Raw genomic sequence first — 8,646 nt, 5'->3', positions numbered from 1 at the left:
TGTACTTGTTATATTACTCTATGTTGACAATTATCAATGAGATATACATGTTACAAGTTGAAAGCAACCGCTGAAACTTAATCTTCCTTTGTGTTGCTTCAATACCTTTACTTTGATTTATTGCTTTATGAGTTAACTCTTATGCAAGACTTATTGATGCTTGTCTTGAAGTACTATTCATGAAAAGTCTTTGCTTTATGATTCACTTGTTTACTCATATCATTACCATTGTTTTGATCGCTGCATTCACTACATATGTTTACAAATAGTATGATCAAGGTTATGATGGCATATCACTTCGTAAATTATCTTTGTTATCGTTTTACTCGCTCGGGACGAGCGTAACTAAGCTTGGGGATGCTTGATACGTCTCCGACGTATCGATAATTTCTTATGTTCTATGCCATATTATTGATGATACCTACATGTTTTATGCACACTTTATGTCATATTCGTGCATTTTCTGGAACTAACCTATTAACAAGATGCCGAAGTGCCGATTCTGTTATTCTCGCTGTTTTTGGTTTCAGAAATCCTAGTAACGAAATATTCTCGGAATTGGACGAAACGAAGACCCAGGGGCCTATTTTGCCACGAACCTTCCAGAAGACCGAAGAGCATACGAAGTGGGGCCACGAGGTGGCGACACCACAAGGCGGCGCGGCCAAGGGGGGCCCGCGCCGCCCTGTGGTGTGGGCCCCTCGTTAGGCCCCCGACTCTGCCCTTCCGCCTACTTAAAGCCTCCGTCGCGAAACCCCTGATGCGAAAAACCACGATACGGAAAACCTTCCAGAGACGCCGCCGCCGCCAATCCCATCTCGGGGGATTACGGAGATCTCCTCCGGCACCCTGCCGGAGAGGGGATTCATCTCCCGGAGGACTCTACACCGCCATGGTCGCCTCCGGAGTGATGAGTGAGTAGTTCACCCCTCGGACTATGGGTCCATAGCAGTAGCTAGATGGTTGTCTTCTCCTCATTGTGCTTCATTGTTGGATCTTGTGAGCTGCCTAACATGATCAAGATCATCTATCTGTAATACTCTACGTTGTGTTTGTCGGGATCCGATGGATAGAGAATACCATGTTATGTTAATTATCAAGTTATTACATATGTGTTGTTTATGATCTTGCATGCTCTCCGTTATTAGTAGAGGCTCGGCCAAGTTTTTGCTCTTAACTCCAAGAGGGAGTATTTATGCTCGATAGTGGGTTCATGCCCGCATTCACACCAGGACGAGTGACGTAAAGTTCTAAGGTTGTGCTGTGCTTGTTGCCACTAGGGATAAAACATTGGCGCTATGTCCGAGGATGTAGTTATTGATTACATTACGCACCATACTTAATGCAATTGTCTGTTGCTTAGCAACTTAATACTGGAGGGGGTTCGGACGATAACCCGAAGGTGGACTTTTTAGGCATAGATGCAGTTGGATGGCGGTCTATGTACTTTGTCGTAATGCCCAATTAAATCTCATCGTACTTATCATGACATGTATGTGCATTGTTATGCTATCTCTATTTGTCAATTGCCCGACCGTAATTTGTTCACCCAACATGCTTTTATCTTATGGGAGAGACACCTCCAGTGAACTCGTGGACCCCGGTCCATTCTTTAATACCGAAATACAAATCTGCTTGCAATACTTGTTTTTACCGTTTTCTCTCGCAAACAATCATCTTCCACACAATACGGTTAATCCTTTGTTAGAGCAAGCCGGTGAGATTGACAACCTCACTGTTTCGTTGGGGCAAAGTACTTTGGTTGTGTTGTGCAGGTTCCACGTTGGCGCCGGAATCCCTGGTGTTGCGCCGCACTACATCCCGCCGCCATCAACCTTCAACGTGCTTCTTGGCTCCTCCTGGTTCGATAAACCTTGGTTTCTTTCTGAGGGAAAACTTGCTGCTGTGCGCATCATACCTTCCTCTTGGGGTTCCCCAACGAACGTGTGAAATCCACGCCATCAACCCACAAGTATAGGGGGTGTATCGTAGTATCTTCGATAAGTAAGAATGTCGATCCCAACGAGGAGCAGAAGGTGTTGACAAGCAGTTTCGATGAAGGATTCACTGTAAATGCTCACAGACAAGTATTCAAGGGGTTTTGATGTAACAGATGAATAAAGTACGAGTAAGTAAAGTGCGAGAATAATAGTTGCAGCGAGTGGCCCAATCCTTTTTAGCACAAAGGACAAGCCGGTTTGTTTACTTATAATGACCAAACGTTCTCGAGGACACACGGGATTTTAGTCTAGTGCTTTCCCTACATACGGCTAATTAATCTTCATTGTTTTGATAAGTGTTGTGTAGGTGAACCTATGCTAATATACCGCCCTTCCTAGGACTAATACATACTTGTGATTATACCCCTTGCAAGCATCCGCAACTACAAGAAAGTAATTAAGATAAATCTAACCACAACCTTAAACTCTGAGATCCTGCTATCCCTCCTGCATCGATATACCAACGGGGGCTCGGGTTTCGTCACTCCGGCAACCTCGCAATTGGCAAACGAGTACAAGATGCATTCCCCTAGGCCCATAAAGGTGAAGTGTCATGTAGTCGACGTTCACACGACACCACTAGAAGAATAACACCACAACTTAAATATCATAACATTGAATATTACTCAACCATACTTCACTACTAACATTTAGACTTCACCCATGTCCTCAAGAACTAAACGAACTACTCACGAGACATCATATGGAACATGATCAGAGGTGATATGATAATGAATAATAATCTGAACATAAACCTTGGTTCAACGGTTTCACTCAATAGCATCAATAACAAGTAGAAATCAACACCGGGAGAGTTTCTTCCCCTATCAAACAATCAAGATCAAACCCAAATTGTTACAGCGGTGACGGTGTGCAGCGGTGGAGACGGCGGTGATGATGATGAAGATGATGGTGATGGTGATGGAGACGATGTCCAGCTCGATGACGGTGACGATGGCGTCGATTTCCCCCTCCGGGAGGGAATTTCCCCGGCAGAACTCAGCCTGCCGGAGAGCTCTTTTCTCTCTGGTGTTCTCCGCCCGCGCGAGGCGGCTGTGGCTCTTCGCGACGTACCCCTGGAGCTTAGGTTTTCGGGACGAAGGAGTACGCGAAGAAAAGGAGGCGAGAGGGGGCTGTGGGCCCCCTCCTCACAGGGCGGCGCGGCCAGGGAAGGGCCCGCGCCGGCCTGTGAGGGGGGCCCATGGCGGCCCTCCTTGGCTCCCCCTTCTGGCTCCCTTCGTCATCTGGAAAAATAGGATTTTTCGTATAATTCCCGTCGATTGTTGATCTTCCGAAATATTGCATTCTGACGGTGTTTTTTCCAGCAGAATCCTGGCTCCGGTGCGCGATCCTCCAATAATCATGAAACATGCAAAATAGATGAAATAACATAAGTATCATCTCCAAATATGAAATATATCAATGAATAACAGCAAATTATGATATAAAATAGTGATGCAAATTGGACGTATCACGCCTCCTCCGCCGCCTCAGCTTCCGCATCGGCGTAGAAGGCCTCGCGCCACATCGTGAACCTTGGGTCTACATCGTCGTCGGAGCTGTTGTCCGCGTCGGGCTCCGGCTCTGGCTCCGGTTGCGGTGGTGGTGGTGGTGGCAGCACACGACCGTTGAGGCCCAGCATTGAGTACGTCGTCTTCAGACGGCGCGACATTTTGAGGTGGAGAATGGCGTCGGCAGCGGTGGTGGAGATGAGAGGATAGCGGTGGACAACGTGCGTACTATATAGCGGCCACAACTGCCCGCATTAACGCGACTGGACGCCGCGTGGCCAGTCGTTGCCCTCGTGGCCGCTTCGGTTTGCGCGCGATAGACCATTAAATGCCGACGACCAACCTTCCCGCGTCGCAGCCGATGCGAACCGCCGCGTCCTGTCGCTGACAAGGCGCCTCCACCCGCGAAAACCGTCGTTCCGCGAGGCACCGGCCCGATTCGCGCCCTTGGTAAGGGGCCGGCACGGGGTTGCCGGCGATTCTTTTGGGCTCGAAAATAGACCGGCGCCGTATGGAGCACGCTGGTGCGAACCCATTTTCGCTCCCGGCCCCCAAAAAACTATCGGAACCGCTATCGAAACCACCGGTGAAGATGCTCTTACATGAGTTGGGCAGCGTGGGCGGGTCCTCGTGCGGCCGACATGGTGACCCACGCTGGCCCAGCGCCTCCAGATACTAGCGTACGTGTCCGGTCGGCCAGCAAGATTTTGCAGCGTCCTTCTTTCTAATCCACGGGGCTGACGTTTTCTCGGCCGACTAATCAGCACAGGCGCGTACGTACGTACAGGCGTTAGGGGCAAACTAATCAACCGCTCGCCAACATGTTTCCGGCCGAGCGCCACCGTGGGGGTCGACGAGACGATAACCTATGGGTTCGCTCGGAACTTCGGACCACCTGTTATTCTCCTCTCCTGCAGATGGAACAACAGCGGGACATGGGATGACCACGACCGGTACAGCGTACACATGAACGAGCAAAAAGGGATGCTTCACTTATGGCCATCTTATTTTTTTTTTGAACACACAAGAGGGGTCTAGAGACCCGGTGGAAATTCTATTTCATCACCACGTTGCAGGTACAAATTACATACAGGTCCAGACATAAACTTGCCCTAATGAACCTATTATTTAAGGATAATGCCTGCATTTTTGTGAAAAAACACCCTAACTAGACAGAGGAAAAAGCAATCGCATCCCTGAGTGTCTCTGCCACCGATCGCCGGCGTCCTCCAGGCGTCGCCGCCGAGGAGCAAGGGCCAACGGCTCGGGAGCCCCCTTCCGACGAGAATCCGCTGCCGCGGTTCACCACCGTCCTGCGGGGAACGAATCACTTCGCAGGAGAGCGGCTTCGAGCACCCGCAACGGGGACGATCCATGGCCTCCTCACCGGAGGTTGTAGAGTTGCCGTCATCACGGCCTTGGATAGCAAGGGTCGTCGATGTTGTCCTTGAAGAGTAGTTGGCTCGCCGCACCTCTCCTCCTCGCCACCACGGCAGGCCAGGAGAACGTGCAGCCGAGACACCCACCACCTCGAACAGCTCCGGCGACAGGAACCACCACTTCCCAGATCCAAAAACAGCAGATCTTGCTCCACCTCCTCCAGACCACCTTGGCCAGCAAGGGGAGGAACAGAAGACCGCTTCTCCGCATCAGATCGGCGCCCCCCTCGCCACCACAGCAGGACAGGAGGGCTTCACCGGCACCGAGAGATCGAGGATGAGCAGGGTCAGGAGCCACCATATTATTGGGGAAGGCGGCGTTGCCGACGATCCTTCTTCCCTCCAGCCGCAGGAGCAGAAGAACAAGCAGCAGCCACCCTAGAAGCTTCATGGATCCGGTGGCCGGGATCCGAAGCTCCGCCTTCAACCTACGGGCAGTATTGAAAATATAGAACCCTAATATTTTGTTGTTCTATTGCAATGACCCTCATGGGGTATATATATAGAGGTACATGACTTGGAGGCTAAGATATCTAACGACTTGGGATACAAGAAGATCCTAGTCTATATCTAATTATACACGTACTCTAACATTCCCCTTCAGTCGTAGCGGGAGTGAAGCGAACGCTTGCGACTGGAGAAGTCATGCGCTCCCGTCGCTTCTCCTCCTTGTCATCACCGGCGTCCCCTTCTGGTTCCTTCTCTTCCCTCCCGCAGTCACAGCGGGAGTGTCGTGGGCGTAAGTGACGACGCGGACGCTGTTGACTGGAGTTCTTGAGTTGCTGTAGACGTGTTCTTGATGTCGATGTCGAGGTAGCCGATCGTGATGTAGCCGTGGTCGAGGTGTGGTCGATGTCGTAGTCGTCGTATATGGTGTAGCCGTATTCGCCGAAGGCGCAATAAAATGCGCGTTTTTTTGTGTGGGGTTTTAGGTTTTGTGCGGCAGCGGCAGCGGTTCTGCGGCGGCAGCGGGTTTTTGTCATAGCGCGGCGGCGGCAGCGGTTCTGCGGCGGCGGAGGGGTTTTGTTGTAGTGCGGTGGCGGCAGCGGTTCTGCGGCAGCGACGGATTTTTGTCGTAGGCGGCGACGGCTATGTTGGCGAGGATGTCGATGGAGACCGTGTTGATGTTGACCTTGGCTATGTGGCGCGATGTAGAACTCAATTCTTGGTGTAGTCGTACAACTTGACGTAGTTGTTCATGTCGGTGCAGATCATGTCGGTGCAGATCAGCGGCGATGTAGTTGTCCAGCTCCTCTTCTTCGCCTTGTACGTGTCGGCGCCCATCCATGCGGGCAGCGCACCGGGCTGGCGAGACGATCGGGCGTTTAGCGCGTCGGCGCTGCAACGATCGCCCTAGCAGAGCGCCGGACCGCCGGCCTGTGGTAGATGGTGCCGGATCGATGAAGATCTTGATGAAGACGTACTAGGACCAGATTATCCGGTGTTGAGGCGGATTATTCGACGGTAGATGCATGCGCGGCCGTGTAGACCGTGGAGCTTGTGGTGTCGATGAAGATCTGCAGGCAGGCGTGTCCCGCACTGCAAGCCGATTTGGTGGTGATGTATGTTGTGAAATGTATATGTGGATTGCCTAGCTCTTTCCATCAGTTCGGACTTTTGGTTCAAATGGTTAGTGCATTAAACTTAACATAGTATCAGAGCCCCAGGTCTCGAGTTCAAATCCTGGCTTTCACAATTTATTCTAAATTCCCCCGCAGCCTCTTGCCGTGTGGCGTGTGGTCACGGCGCTGCCTCTTTGCCTCTCTACACGTGTTGACTTGTCTTCTCATCTCCCCGTCACACGTGAGAGGGGGTGTTGACGTGTATAAGTAGATTGCCTTCCCCTTTCCATCAGTTCGGACTTTTGGTTCAAGTGGCTAGTGCATGAAGCTTAACATGGTATGAGAGCCCCAGGTCTCAAGTTCAAATCCTGGCTTTAACATGGTTTTCGCAATTAAGCCTAAAAATTGCTGTTGTCCACCTCTTTAGCCACCGCTGATGTCCTGTTTCGGTGTACTCTTCTTTTTTCACGTGTTAACTTTCTCTTCTCTCGTCACACGCGAGTGGGGGTGTTGTGAAATGTATATGTGGATTGCCTAACCCTTTCCATCAGTTCGGACTTTTAGTTCAAGTGGCTAATGCATGAATCTTAACAATGTAGGTGTGCTCTCCTCGACGTGCGTGGCGCTGCTAGCTGCTGCTCCTGGCCACGCTGATGTAGAGCCTGGCCACCACTTTGAGTCGTGGCCTCATCTGCACATGCGCAACCGTTAGGGCAGCTAGGCGTGGACATCTGGCCGGGCGTGCGTGGCCGCCGCGGTGAAGGAAACTGCTGGATGATGGCGTGCCCCTGCGTTGATGCCACGCCGGCGAGACTCCGAGGCCGACCTGTCGTGCGCCGCCATGATGATTCTGCATAGATATTTACCGAGAGTACCTGGATCAAGAAACTTATTTGGCTAAATTCGATCTAAGATCGAGATCGGGTGCCGCGCCCCCGAGGAGCGATCTCCCTGGGGGCGGCACGGTGTGGAAGTGGTGGGAGCCTGGGAGGACCTAGGATCAGCGCCGCGAGGCTAACCGCTCTGATACCATATTGAAAATATAGAACTCTAATATTTTGTTGTTGTATTGCAATGACCCTCATGGGGTATATATGAGTGCATACGACTTGGAGTTAAGATATCTAACGACTTGGGATACAAGAAGATCCTAGTCTATATCTAATTATACACGTACTCTAACAGGCAGATCGCCCAAAACGCCGACAGAGGCCGAAAAACACCAAGAAAACCTACGGATCTAGGGACCTAGACTACTCCGGCGCCAATCTAAACCAACTCTGACCAGCTATTCTGGCGGAGCGGCCGTCGGCAGCCCGGTCAACGGCGGTGGCCTCTCAAGAGCACTGTAGAGAGAGGAGAGTGGTATGGGGGCGTGGCCATCTTTCACTCGCCTTTCAGTCCCCTATCAACAAAGGACGATTCGATTCGCCATTGGCAAATGAGTGTACGTACAATATAGACGCCAATATACTCGTACATGGTCGTGCAGAGAACACGGTCTGAAAACAGGAGATCGATGGCTCTGCACGGAATTGCAGAACAGAAACTTTGCGATATCCTGTCGATCGGAATTCATGGTTTCGCAGCCAACTTGTTCGCAGCTGTGTTCTGTTCAGTCTAGCCGTCGCTGCCCTCGGTGATACAGTAATTAAAACGTGGGTAACTTGCTTACGGCGAGTTGCGACTGGCAGCTGAACATATAGCTTCACGCTTCTTTAATAACGGAGCGGACATGTGTCCTAAAACAACGGCATAACCAGCAAGCTTATTGCAGAGTGGAACATGACCGTGGTCAATATGCTATTTCTCGGTATAAATATATTCCAGTGCCTTCTCTAGCACAGTCGATCAGATGGCCGAGTTGGTCTAAGGCGCCAGATTAAGGTTCTGGTCCGAAAGGGCGTGGGTTCAAATCCCACTCTGGTCACAATTTCTTTTTCTTTTTTGGGTTTCTCGAAACATTCTTTCTCAACATGGAAGCGCAGTTCAAATCGCAGTAACCCCGCGGCCCGCGCCTGCTAAATCTCCTTTTACTGCAAACCTATTTTTCTTCTTTCAAAGTTGGAATCCGACCTCTACGTTTGTTAAGCTAATAAAGGGTTTCAACGAAAACAACACCAAACATTCAGCT

General features: G+C 50.8%; 1 non-coding gene across 1 annotated transcript; it reads left to right on the top strand.

The window, feature by feature from the left end:
- Positions 1 to 8,361: 8,361 nt before the first annotated feature.
- On the top strand, positions 8,362 to 8,442 carry TRNAL-AAG. Its single transcript has one exon. It is a non-coding gene; the product is annotated as a tRNA-Leu (tRNA).
- The last annotated feature ends 204 nt before the right edge of the window (positions 8,443 to 8,646 follow it).

The sequence above is a fragment of the Lolium rigidum genome, chromosome 7 (genome assembly GCF_022539505.1).
Source record: "Lolium rigidum isolate FL_2022 chromosome 7, APGP_CSIRO_Lrig_0.1, whole genome shotgun sequence".
Lineage (NCBI taxonomy): Eukaryota > Viridiplantae > Streptophyta > Magnoliopsida > Poales > Poaceae > Lolium > Lolium rigidum.
The sequence above is the reverse complement of the archived record's forward strand: the minus strand, read 5'-3'. Positions and strand labels throughout refer to the sequence as shown.